At 43.9% G+C, this 13,526-nt stretch overlaps 1 protein-coding gene across 2 annotated transcripts in view; it reads right to left on the reverse strand.

Moving 5' to 3' along the window:
• The window catches only part of Banf2 (barrier to autointegration factor 2), a 41,223-nt gene extending 40,965 nt beyond the window's left edge, over window positions 1-258 (reverse strand). For both annotated transcript variants that reach the window (XM_028757179.1, XM_028757170.1), the window contains exon 1: window positions 188-258. The gene's annotated coding sequence lies outside the window, so the exon portion shown is untranslated. The remainder of the gene's footprint in view (window positions 1-187) is intronic.
• Between the last annotated feature and the right edge of the window lie 13,268 nt (window positions 259-13,526).

Here is a 13,526-nt window from a genome sequence, read left to right on the forward strand (position 1 = left end):
GCCTGCAGGAAGAGGCTCTGAAGGAGGCAGGTATGCCACAGCTGTGTCAACATCCCCAAGAAGAGATTGGGCTCGTTCCTGCATATTCCTGGCTACCAGTTGGGCTTATTCTGTCCTAGTATACACGAGGACTCCAAGGCAGCTGTTGGCCGTGTCCTGGTCCTGGGGGCAAGGGATCAGTACTCACCAGGTGCACTTGGCCAGGCAGTAGCAGGCTTCTTTCTTACTGTGGATCTGCAACTGTAGGTAAGCTCACTGTGAACAGTAATCTATATGCTGGACCCTTAGGATAAATCAGTCCCAAGACCCTGAATGGGTCACATTGTGATGTCATACTACTGAGATAACCCTTCTGTGGCAGCTTGGTATGGGTGGACAGGGTGGGACGGGAGGGACTGAGAAGTAATGAGATGTATCTACCTTGTAGAACGTGAGCCTGTGAGACCAGGTATGATACCACCTCCTCCGCTTGCCATTCTAATCCTTGACCACACCTATCCTGGGCCAACTCAACTAAACCAACCCCATCTTTGTTAAGGTCACCCCCACCAACTGACTAATGTGAACCCCCAACTTGTCACACTTTCTGTGATTTATTTAAAATCCCAGGGAGCTTTTTTTTCCTTCCTTTTTACTGCCCCCTCCCCACCCCACCCACTGCAATATGAAGACTTCCCCCTTTCTTGTCCACCTCCTGAGGCCTCAAAACAAGCAAAATAATTTAAATATTAGCTTAGGAAACAGGGATACAAATCCACCTTTAGGTTATCTTCTACTGTAGCTTTGTTGATAACCAATAATTAGGAATACCTAATAATTAATAGTTCTAAAAAGCAAAGAGTTCATCAAAGGGGATGGAATAAAACCATTTCCTGGGGTCTCAGCTGTCTCTTCTGCTGGTGCTTAGGGATTCTATCATGGAGAGCATTCAAAATGGATTCATCAACTGACATGGGTTTAAGTGCTTGTTGCCTGAATTTGATTCCCAGAACCTACATGATGGAAGGAGAGAACCAGTTCCTACAAGTGCAAGTTGTCCTCTGACCTCCACATGTGCTTCATCCTCACATAACATATACATATACATATACACATACACATACACATACATATACATGTATATATATACACATATATATATATGTATACAAATTATATATACATATATAATTTTGTGTATATGTTTATATATGTATATATGTATATACATATGCTTCATTTTGGAAACTGTTGCCTTATTCTCAAATTTAGAATCTGAACAGTAGGTCTCAAGTGCAGATTCTACCAGAAGGATCTTGGTTCAGTAGGTCTGGGGTGGAACCCACAAACGTACATTTTTAGCAAGTGGGTAGATGAAGCTGGTACTGTGGGTTCAAGAACTACAATGTACTTTGAGGGCAAGTGAGGGGTGCTGGTCTCCTGGGTTTGATCTTAAAATAGTCCCAGCCAATTGATGGCAGTATTTTGAGGTTTCTGGAGAACAAACAGGAGCTGTGCCTTTGAGGCCAAAGCAAGCCTGTACTTTGTTGAAGATCTGTTCATTGGCCAGCCTGAGCCTATGATGAGGCCATCTCTATTGGTTTTGTCAGGGGTCCTGCCCACAGCCTCTTCACTGTTCTACCTCAGCAGGAAGGCAGCCTGACTTCCAGCTGCCATGCCTCTATCTCTGCTCTGGAGCTTCCTATAGCTGCTAGAGCACACCCTGCCCACAGCAGGTGGTGACCATTGTCACAAATGGTCAGTCATTCCAGTTGAACAGCCTCGGCCAGTGGTGAACCCTTCATGGAAATGGCAAAGGACCACCTAGGACTGAATCCTTCATGCCCATGGCAGGAATGGCTTGAGAACTCATCTCTTACTGCTTCCCTCTTTTAGATCAGCTCTGCCAGTTCTGTCCAGTACCCTCTAGGAATAAACCCCAGACTAATGCTTTCTGAGTCCTTGGCTCAAGGGAAATCAACCTAAGACATGAATAAGAAGTACTGTATGTCCTTGAGAGAGTCACATTTATTTCATTTTCTTTGAGAGGGTCTCAAATAATTTACTCTGGCCTTGAATTTCCTGCGTAGCAGAGAATGACCTTGAACTCCTTACCCTCCTGCCTCTACCTTCTGAGAGGGTTGGGATTACAGGTATGTACCACACCTAGCTCAGACTCTACCTTGGCCTGGCTTTTTTAAGTGCCGAGGTGTGAAACCATGCTAGACAGATGCTGTCCTGAGCTACATCCCAAGCCTACAAAGGACACAGAAAGAGAAACAACACGAGCTGTCTTAGAATAACATGGACGATCTGGGAGTAACAGGCAAGAGGAAGGTTCCAGAGCAGATAGAGGTGTTCTGCTGGTTGCCCTTTGGAGTTCAGGCAGGGTTACTTTAAGAAAACATACTTGTGGGTATGCTCAGGAAGAGGCCTGGCAGCCTGGTCCGAAGGCTTTTTTTCCCATGTAGGGAGGCTTCTCAGGTTGCCCATGGGAGTTGATGGACTCTGCACATTTGTTCTGTGTTTGCCTTCCCTGCTTGAAGCAAGAATGTGCATGTGAGGCACAGCTCTTGCTCAAATGTTTAGGGAGTGGTAGAGGCTTGTAGAGTGGTTGGGAAGGGTCTGTGCTGGTGGACAGTTAGTATGCTCTCCGGGCATGCTGCACAGTACCGTGAGTGAGTTTGTCCAACCTTCCACACCAATCAATACGATCGATCCAACTCCCTCATTGGCTTTTCAGTGGACTTCAGTTCCCACCCTGGTTCCTCTCCTGGTGTCCTTTCTCATTATTAGCAACCCCTCTGGAGCTCCCCCAGATCCACACACAACCCCACAGAAATGTGTGTGGCAAGAAAATATACCTCAAACTTCTCCATTTCTCCCACCACATACTTCATGTGGAAGAATTTGGAAGTGCTACTGTTGGTTACCTCTGGTGGGTCATTTGGAGGGACAAAGCCCTCCAGAGTTTCTCTTTTTTCTATTTTCACTTGGCTCAAGACAGCATGACACCTATGGCATCAGAACACCATGCCAGGAGCATTGTAAACTCTTCACCCATAGCCAGAAATCTAAAGGAAGTTGGCAGGTGTGTGTGGTAATATGCCTGTATCCAAGCACTCAGCAAACTTAGGAGGAGGCTAATACGTTCAAGTCACAGTAAGACCCTGTCTCAAAAGAGGAGAGAGGGGGGGGGGGGGGGGAGAGAGGGGGGGGAGAGAGAAAGAGAGAGAGAGAGAGAGAGGAGGGGGAGAGAGAAGGGAGAGAGGGAGAGGGAGACAGAGAGAGACAGAGAGAGAGAGACAGAGGGAAAAAGAGAGAAAGCATTATTTTTGTGGTATGGCAAAATACTCCAAGTCTTTATGTGTGTTAGGTAAACAGTCTATCCCCAGCTACATTCCAGTCCATGAAAATGCTTACAACAAATCATTTCATGCCTATGATTAATTTGGAGAAAATAATCCAAAATATGCAAAATATAAATATTACATATTTGAATGTATAAATCTAAAACATAGAGGGAAGTTTAAGACTAAAATGTTAATGTTGGTGCAGTTTAGAATTATGAGAAATTGGAAATTATTTAAATGTCTAATGATTTAAATGATAATTAAGTAAATTGCAAAGAATTCTCTTGTTAGACTATTAGGAGTCATTAATATAGTTATTATGAAGACTGTGGGTAACAGAAGTAGTGTACAATCACAATTACGAAAACACTTGCCTATAAAAAATGGTCACCATCATTAGGGAAATACATATTAAAGACAACACATCCTCACCAGAATGGCTAAAATCAAGAGAGCAGCCATACTAAGTGCTGACAAGAATGCTAGTCAGCCATAATCTTCATTCTCACTTTGGAAAATTGGTGGCTTCCTGTAAAGTTAAACACACACACTTATTCTATGGTTCCACATTACTCCTGGGCATTTCCCAAGATAAAGGGAATGCATTCACAGGAAAAACTTGTACAGAATGACCATAGCATCTTTATGCACCATAGCCCCAATCCAGAAGCAATCTAGATATCCATTAATAGATGACAAGATAAACCAAATCTGGTAGACTTTTCTATTGGAATATAAGTCAGTAATAAAACTGAAGAAATTGTTGATACTTATAGGTTCATATGATAAATCTCAAAAATGTCCCACTGAGCAATAGAGGCCAAAAGGAAAAGAGCATATATATAATTCCATGAACACAAACTCTCAGAACAGGCAAAATAGGCCTGAGGCTACAGAAGGGAGTTCAGTGGTCACCTGGAAGAGGAGACTGAGAAAGGTAGGCTGAAGGGTCAAGGCAGGCTTGTGGGGCAAAGGAATATTCTAGATCTTTATCTGATAATGATTGAAATACACTTACCCTAATTTATAGGTTCATGCTTTTTTGAGGAGCACTGGGGATGCCAGACAGCTACTCTACCAACTGAGCTACATCCAGAGCCCTGATTTGCACTTTCAAAGTGCATGGTTTGGACCAGTGAGATGGGCCGGCAGCTCAAAGCAAGCACTTGCCTCCAACCTAGTGACATTAATTCCAGCCCTAGGACCCAAGTGGCAGTATGAGAAAACTAACTGCCCAAGTTGTCCTCTGACCTCCACTTGCACACTGTGGCACGTGTGTGTGTGTGTGTGTGTGTGTGCGCACATACACAAGTTTTTAAAGGAACTAAAAATAATACATGAATTTTTAAAACATATAATTTATATCCCAAGAAGGTAAATGCCTATGAATGACGTGTGTACTTGTGGTGTATGCAATGGTGTATAAGACATACATACATATGTGTTGCCTGACTAGAGAACAATAGAAAAAATATATCTCAAATGTGATAGGGGTTGTGTTTCATGGGTAATATTTTACATAATTATTTTCTTCTTTTTTAGATTTACCAATGTTTTACCTGTGCGATTCTCTTTTGTTCTATAGTATGATAAAGCACTGCTATTTTTAAACTGCAAGTTTAAAATACATTGTAAGGGCAAGCCCTTACAATGGTCTATAACACACTAGGGTTTCAGTGTGATAAGCTCCTGTAGATGCTTTTTTGTGTGTATCTCTTCCCATAAGTCTTAAAGCAGCTCTAATCTCCAATCCTTAGTAAACCAGCCACAGATATCCTCGAGAGATGCAAACACCTTATCTACATCATCTACTCTCTTTCTATGTACTGTTTCTTCTTCTGCTTCTTCAGACAGAATTTTATGTGGCCCATGCTGGATGCTAACTCTAAGTAACAGAGGCTGGCTTTGAACTCCTGACCCTTCTGCTTGTATCTCCCAAGTGTTGCTACTACAAATGTGTACAGTCACACCCAGCTACATTTTCTCTTTTTAAGTACGACATTTCATGTGCTCACCAAGGACTAGGATACACTCTGTCTTTATCATCTAATACCTACCTACTTAACCTGTTGTCTTACTTAGGGTTTCTGTTACTGCTACGAAACACCATGACCAAAAAGCAGATTGGAGAGGAAAGAGTTTATTTGTCTTACACTTCCAGATTATAATCCATCATTGGAGGAAGTCAGGACAGGATATCAAGCAGGGCTGGAACCTGGAGGGAAGAGCTGGTGCAGAGGCCATGGGAGGTGCTGCTTTACTGGCTTGCTTCACATGGCTTGCTCAGCCTGACTTTTTATAGAACCCAGGACCACCAGCCTAGGGATGGCACCACCCACAATGGGCCCTCCCCCATTGATCACTAATTGAGAAAATGACTTACAGCTAGATCTCATGGAGACATTTCCTCAACCAGGCTCCTTCCTCTCTAATGACCTTAGAATGTATCAACTTGACACACAAGACTGACATACAAAACCAGCCAACACATCTCATACCACTGAGCTATAATCCCAGTCCAAGTGATAAATTTTTGTTTTTTATATTCCCCACCAACCCTTAGCTTAGGAAAAAAAAAAAGAGAGAACCACATAAATACAAAGAAAATAATTCCAAGATGGTACAGAGCCACTAGGTTTGGTGGCATAGGCTGCTGACTGAATAATCTCCAAGCATGGATACAAATGGGCCCTCTTTAGATGTGAGTAGAGTTCTCTGCGTTGTGCCAACAGCTCTTGATCGTTGTCCTTGTCTCACTACGTCCTAGCGTGGTGATCTTGAAGAAACTCATGCTTCTTTCTTCAGCTGTATAATACGGCTGTTGGAATTCCTAAGTTGAGATGTGTATGCTTCAAACCTGCCATAATGTATTAAACACACTACAATAGAGTTATTCACATACCAAATCTAGAGCCTAACCTCCTCTATTTTTTATTTTTATTTATGGATATGTGTCTCTGTGTATATGCCAACACATGTGAGGATGCCTTTGGAGTCTAGAAGAGGATGTCAAGTCCCATGGATCTGGAGTTACAGGTGGTTGTGTATCCTAGTATGGGTGCTGGGAACCAAATGTGGGTCCTCTGGAAGAGCATGGAGCACTCTTAACTGCCGAGCTGTCTCTCCGATGCCTGATTTTTTTCTTTTTCTTTCTTTCTTTTTCTTTCTTTTTCTTTTTCTTTTTGGTTTTTCGAGACAGGGTTTCTCTGTGTAAGCCTGGCTGTCCTGGAACTCACTCTGTAGACCAGGCTGGCCTCGAACTCAGAAATCCTCCTGCCTCTGCCTCCCAAGTGCTGGGATTAAAGGCGTGTGCCACCACCGCCCAGCCGGTGCCTGACTTTCTTTGTCTCTCTTTTACTCACATCTTTATCAGCTTGCACTCTGTTTCCTGAAACTGTGAAGTATCTTCAAGCCTCTGGGCCTTTGCACAAGCTGTGTCCTGCCTTTTGCTGCACCTGTTTCCTTCAGATGACTGAGGTTTCGTCTCTCAAAGCACTCGAGGCTTCACACTAAAATAGCCCCTTCCCCCACTTCCTCTTTCTGTCACTTTAATCTGCTTTATCGCTAGAGCCTTTTGCCATATCTAGGGGGATATTTCTCAGTTCTGCAATACCAGAGATACTCTGTCCTCCTGTGTGTTCCATCCAGGGATCTCCTCTGCATTACTGCCCTGGAGATTTGGGCTGTTATTTAAGTAATGTGGGTGTTGTCTGAACACATGTAGAATGATACTCACGAGCCCAGAATCTCATCTCTTGAAGCTACTAGGCACCTAATGGGCAGGTAGCATATACAGTGCAGATACGCTGGACAAAGAGTATTGGGAGTATTCATCTTGCTGCTCTGATTAGCATGCACATCGCAACACAGGGATCATTTACTTCTGAAAAATTTCACCGGAACGTTTTGTACCTCAGTTGGGGGCAATTAAAGAGAAGCCTGCAGGCCAGAGGAGGCTACAGAGAGAGAACTCTTGCTTGTTCCGAGCAGCTCCTCCACTTCCATCCAGCACCTCAGCAGAGGGCTCCTGTCTTTAAGCTAACTACTTAAACTACTTCAGCCTTAGCCCTGGAGCACAGCAGATGTTAAAAACTCATGCACCAGCCGGGCATGGTGATGCATGCTGCCGTCCCAGTACTGCAGAGCACTATGCAGGAAGAAATTAAGTTTGAGGTCTGCATGAGCTATATGGTGGACCTGCCGCCTCAACAGACCAACAAGCCAACAAACAAGTCCTGCACTGAAAGAAGAAACATTTACTGACACTGGGCTACACATGGTGTATATTCTCGGTTTTCTGACTGTTTCTGCCTAAGGAGACACTGTGGGATAAATACTGCTTGTTTCCATCCAGTAGCTGAAGGAATCCACTCAAGATGTGCCTGCTGGCCTCAGGTCTGAATGTTTGCCATGGCAGCAAGGCTCCACAGCGGTCAGTCAGGACTGGGGAATAAGGAGAGCATTGTCCTGCCTGCAGGCATGGCTGCGCTCTGAGAGGAGCTGGGGAAGACACCCTTGGCCAGCTAGGTACGGAGCTAAAGAGCTCTGCCCTCCCTGCATCCTCAGAGCTGTCAGACTGAGGGCTGCAAGGGCCTGGTATGGGCACGAGTCTTATTAAAATCACAGTGGAGTTTTCTAAAACACACCAAAGATGGATCTCATTCGTTTTTGTGTCTGAAGGAAAGCAAACAAGCGCTTCTTAAGGCGCTGCTGTTTGCTCCGCTGAAGCAGCGCCAGGAAGACCAGGTTTGTGGGTGGGTCATTCTGGAAAATGCCAGCTCACTGCCACGTGTACTGCTTACCAGTGACAGCCACCACCACTGTCTTAAGTCACTTGGACAGAGCAGAAAGGCACCCTTCTCCTCCTCCGGTGACCACCCAGTACATTTCCAGAACACTCTTAGTCCCTGACTGTCCCCTCCTCTTCTGAATGCCCAAGTTCCTGGAGGGGCTTCCCCCAGTTTCCTGCTTCTCCAACTGGAAGGCACTTTGGGTTAATTCCCTAGACATTGACTAATGCAGAACCTTTACACAGTAGCCAGTCATTTAAATACTTTGTATTTAAACAATGAGTCTTCATAAAAAGAAAATAATGTGGAAGGAAAAGATTAAAACATCACATCAGAAAGTTGGAATTTCATGTATTTTTCTTTTGGTGTTTCTCCTTGTGTGCATGTGTTTGTGTGTGTGTGTGTGTGTGTGTGCATGTGTACTTATATATGTATATGTGAAGGCCAGAAGTCAGCTTTGGGTATCAATTTTTTTCAGCTGTCGTTGTTTGAGACTGGTTCTCTCTGTGGGATCCAGGGCTTGCCAATTAGTCTGGGTTCCATGGCCAGCAAGTCCCAGGGGCCCTCTTGCCTCTGCCTTCCCAGCACTGGGGTTAGAAGCATGTGCCCCTATGCCCAGTGTTTTTACTTGGGTGCTGGGGATAGAACTGGTGTCCTTATGCTTGCCAGGGAAGCACTTCGCTCACGGAGCCATCTCTCCAGGCCCCTTTTGTACTTTTCCTGGTAGAGTTTCCTCTACTGACTGAATTCACTCATCTTACTTCTATGCTAGATAAATTGCAATAAAGCTGGGGCTAGGGAGATGTCTCAGAGGGTAAGAGGGCTTGCTGCCCAAGCATGAGGACCTGAGTTTTAGCACCAGCACTCATGACTTTGCATTCTAAGCCCAGCATTATGAAGAATGGAGACAGGAGGATCACTAGGTATAATGATTATCAGCCTAGCCCAGACTTAGTGAGAGATCCTGTCTCAGAGGAATAAAGTGGAGAGTGATAAGCAAGATGCCTGATATCTTCCTGTAGTCCCTACACACACATGTCCAGGCCCATAATCACATTCATACTCACACACATACAAAGATTAACCAAGAGCCCCCAAATGGCAGCAAAGATGTCCATTTTGACAATACTTGCATACTTGACTTTCTGGATGTATTTTGGAGAACCTAGAGATCACATGAGTGTTTGTGATGGTCAGGGGTCACTGACTATATTCAGAATCACTTTGGATTGAGGCACAGCTCTGGATGTTGTCTGTGAGGCTATTTCAGAGGTGATTGAGAGGAAAAACCCATCCAGAAAGTGGCAGGCACTCTCCCGTGGGCTGGGGGCTCAGGTGGAAAGAATAAAAAGGAGAAAGTAAGTTGAATGCCAAAATTCACCCTTCCCTGTTTGCACCCACAGCCAAAATGTAAGCAGGCAGCCTCAAGCTCTATAACCATGTCATGGGTCATGTGCTGGCACCATGCCTTCTGATCCTCCTTCCTCAGCCCCTTCAGCACTTTGCTCATAGGCACCACACCTGGCTTTAACATCAGCCTAGAAAGGGTGACTTTACAACCAAAGTCCCCCAACCTCAGTGTCTGTCTTACTCACCCTTGGAGAGAAATTGGCTGAAATTATAGAAATGTATGGCATAATACATCACTGAAACCATAGTATAAATGAGTTTTGCATCTTCACCCCTTCATTCATCATACCCAGACACATATGCACACCCACAGATGCCCCCCTGGAGCTCCATGGGCATCTGCAGACCCCTGGGGAAATGACTCAGGAGGAAAAAATGAAATCTGACTACATCAAAGTCCCTCCTTCTCCAAGTTCTGCCCAGACCTGGACTTCCCTGATGAGAATGAGCATCAGAAGTATTAAAGGCTAAACTCTGCCCTTCTCAATCTGACTTCTCCAGTTGCGATTGAAATGGGCTGTGGGGAGGGTTATGCTGACCTGGGATGGTGATGCTGTATCAGCTGGTGGTAGCGCCTGACAGGCTGAGACACAGACTTCCCCTCCTGGGCCCTTTTAGAATTTTGCTTCTGGCTTAAGGATCTTCTTCAAAAACTCTCACTAATGATTAAAAAAAAAAAAAAGAACGAAAGGCTGATTAGCAGAGTTTGAGGAGAGCCACACAGTGATGAAGTGGGGAAGAAGGGCTGAGGGACTGCAGTTTGTAAGTCTGGAAGGATGAACCTGGAAGAGGAAGTGCAATAATAAGGTGTAAGTGCCAGGCACTTGTTAATCAACAACCCGCATCATGATCCCTTAGCAGAGGCCCAGCGTGGAGCAGGGGGCCTCAGCTCTGCCAAAAAGCCACAAAGATTAAGACTAGAAGAAATAAGCAGACAGCCAGGACAGAGTGGTTTAAGATAGACATAAGAAAGGGCTTCCTGGAGCTTTATTTATATTTAGGCTTGCTTAATGCAGGACTAAAATCACAGGGAATATATGATGGGAGAAAAAAAAAACAACCAAAGCCAGCCTTTTAAGCGTTATTGTTGCTGAAGTGTGACTTCCTGGACACAGAGTCTCCTTGTAAATCCAGTGTGGCAGCCTTCAAGGGGATCCAGGACACGGTAAAAGTATTTAGCACTGTTTCTGTGGGCTTCTTAGGGGCAGAACACAACGCAATTCAAATTCAAATTCAAAAACACCTCCAAGAAGGTGTTTGAAAAACTTAGGCCCCAGTTACACAATAAATGACCAAAGGCAGGGGGCTTGAAAGATAAGAAGAAGAGGAATAGCCTTGTGGGGTGGGGCTGTCTGAGGCTCTAGGTGTTCACAGGAGGATGTGCAGCTGGGTGGAAGGAGGTAGGTCTATGAAAGTCAGGCAGGAAACTGGCCCTGGTGAGGACCATTTTAAGCTTCTGCAGGTGAGGATAAACAAGCTGGAAGTGGAGGCTTTATGGGTCAAGCTTGTGGAAGGATAGACTGGAAAGAGAAAGGAGGGTGGAAGCCAGTTCAGGCTGTCATACTTCCTTCACAGCCCTTGTCCTGTGCACTAAGAGTGTAGGGTGTCCCACAGATGAAACTTAGTCTACTCCCTAAACCAATTGCCTGCCGCCACCTGCCACTAAGACTGCACATGCCGAAGACAAAGGGGCCTATTTGTCTCCCTCTCTGTCGAAGTCCTAGCTACCAGTAGAGACTACTGTATCCCTGAGTGAACGAATAAGTAAATGAGCAATTACTGACAGGGTTCTGGATGACAGCTCTTCACCTCTGGCAATCCTTTTGCTTTTGCTTACTTATTTTGTGGTGCAGGTGATTGACTAACACTTGTGCATGCTAGGCAAGCTCTTTACTACGAAGCCAAATCCCTTCTTCTGGTAATACTAATGAAGGGGTAAGATGGTTTGGCTAGCTAAACTGCTTCGACATACTTTCTGCTCAGGGAAGAATAAAGGGCTATTGTGCCTTCCAAACCAGTTACCCTTGGTTGTCCACATTGTCCATGATGTTCAATATGTGGTATCTAGTCAAGCTGGGCCAACATCAGGACCATTGTTTCTCTGAATTGGTACGTTCTCTTAGCTGAGAATACTAGATGTGATTCTGTAGATCTAAGATATCATGGCTAAACAGTACAACTGGACAGGGTCTGAGCAACTAATCTTTTTTTTTTTTTAAGACAAGATCTTGTTATGTAGCTTAGGCTGCTCTTAAACGTGGGATCTTTCCACCACAACTTCCTAAATCCTGGGATTCCAGGTATGGGCCACTACACTCAGCGTCAATTAAAACTCCTTGGACAGCTTTCTGCCTGCCCATTAGTGTCCAAAGAATGGTCTGGTGAAAAGATAAAAGGTTATTGTATCCCCTTTTAGACTAAGAAAGCAACAAGTCTCAAGTATTTTAAGTTGGTATGGATTATTGCATATCAATAGAAATTTAAGATTATTTCAATTCTCGCTTAATGTATTGTACATGTGCAACTCATTACAAAAAATGTAATGTAAAATTCTAGTATTATGAAAGCTACTACTGGAAAATGTTTAGGTTAATTAGAAATACAAGTTAGTAGTCACTTATAAGTATCTTACTCGTAGTCTTGTTAGGTACTAGTTTAGTTAATTACAGAAATAAGCTTTATTTACTCTCTTGCATATGTGTTCAAAGTTAAGCAAATAGAAAATAGCTATATACAAGCAACGTGTTGTCTATTCAGATGTACTATAGGTAGATAAATAGTCTTCAAACATTTCAGAGATCTACAGAATATGGCATTTAAGATATTTTAATAATAAAAGGCTTTTCTGACAGAGACATATCTGCTCCTGGCAGTACTCCTAACCTACTTCAAAGAAGATGATGGGCATCAAAGAACCTCCACATGGAGTTTGTTTCAAACATGGTAAAGCTAGCCACTGGGCAGAAAGTTGCCCTTACCTCAACAGCTGACAGCAGGCTGTCCAAACTGTGGCCAAGAAGGACACTGGAAAGTTGACTGCCCAACTTTGCAGAGATAAGGTAGGCCAGTCCTTCAAAATTCCTGCTTTATAGAAAAGTCAGATATTCTGGGCCTGTAGGTCAAAGATGGATGGCCCAAGGATACAGCGGAACCTTGGGTGACTGTCCAGGCAACCAGCATTCTTTGACCTTTCTATAGTTTTGGAAGCTACTTAGCCTACACTTTCTGTTTACTCAGATAATACTTATCCTTCTCAGATCTCTGATGGGGTTGAAGACTAGTTTAAAGACAAAAGGTTAAGTTGTTTAGGATCTATGAAAATGTTTAGGATCTAAAAAAGATGTTTTTAGGTTGATAAATGCAAGTTATAATAAGAAAGTGATTTAGGTGCAGAACTTTGGACTCACCAGGATAGGATAGATAGTGGAATACTTTCTCCAAGTTTGCCAAATACAAATGGACTGAACATTGTAAATATAATTCTTACCTGATAGTTCTCATAATTGTTCTTATTGTATATAGTTTATTGATGTTAGAGAAAAGCCAGTTTTTGGACTAAAAGAGGGAAATGTAGTGAGAATTTTGGTTTCTTAAAAAAAAAAAAACAGTTATGTGAATATGTTTTTGCTTTAATCCCAGGTGTGGGATATAGGGCTGCTTCAGATTGTCCACAGCCGCTAAGTATGATTGTATCATACTCTAGGAGGAGTGTGAATTTTGCCAGCTGCAGATAGTTTCTGTTTGGAATTCTGGGGACCCTTGAGAGGGTATAAATGGGAGAGTCCTGAGAGGGCTGCTCCTGCTGCTGCTGCTCCTCCTCCTGCTGCTGCTCCTCCTGCTGCTGCTGCTTCTCCTGCTGCTGCTGCTCCTGCTGCTCCTCCTGCTGCTGCTCCTGATGTTATCTCTATTGTTGCTGTTCCTGTTGCTGCAGTTTGTCAAGTGGTCATGAGCAAAGAGATGAAAAGAAAAAACTGGAGATCCTGACAGCAAAGAA

Source organism: Grammomys surdaster, unplaced genomic scaffold (assembly GCF_004785775.1).
Source record: "Grammomys surdaster isolate TR1022 unplaced genomic scaffold, NIH_TR_1.0 129, whole genome shotgun sequence".
NCBI classification, from domain to species: Eukaryota; Metazoa; Chordata; class Mammalia; order Rodentia; family Muridae; genus Grammomys; species Grammomys surdaster.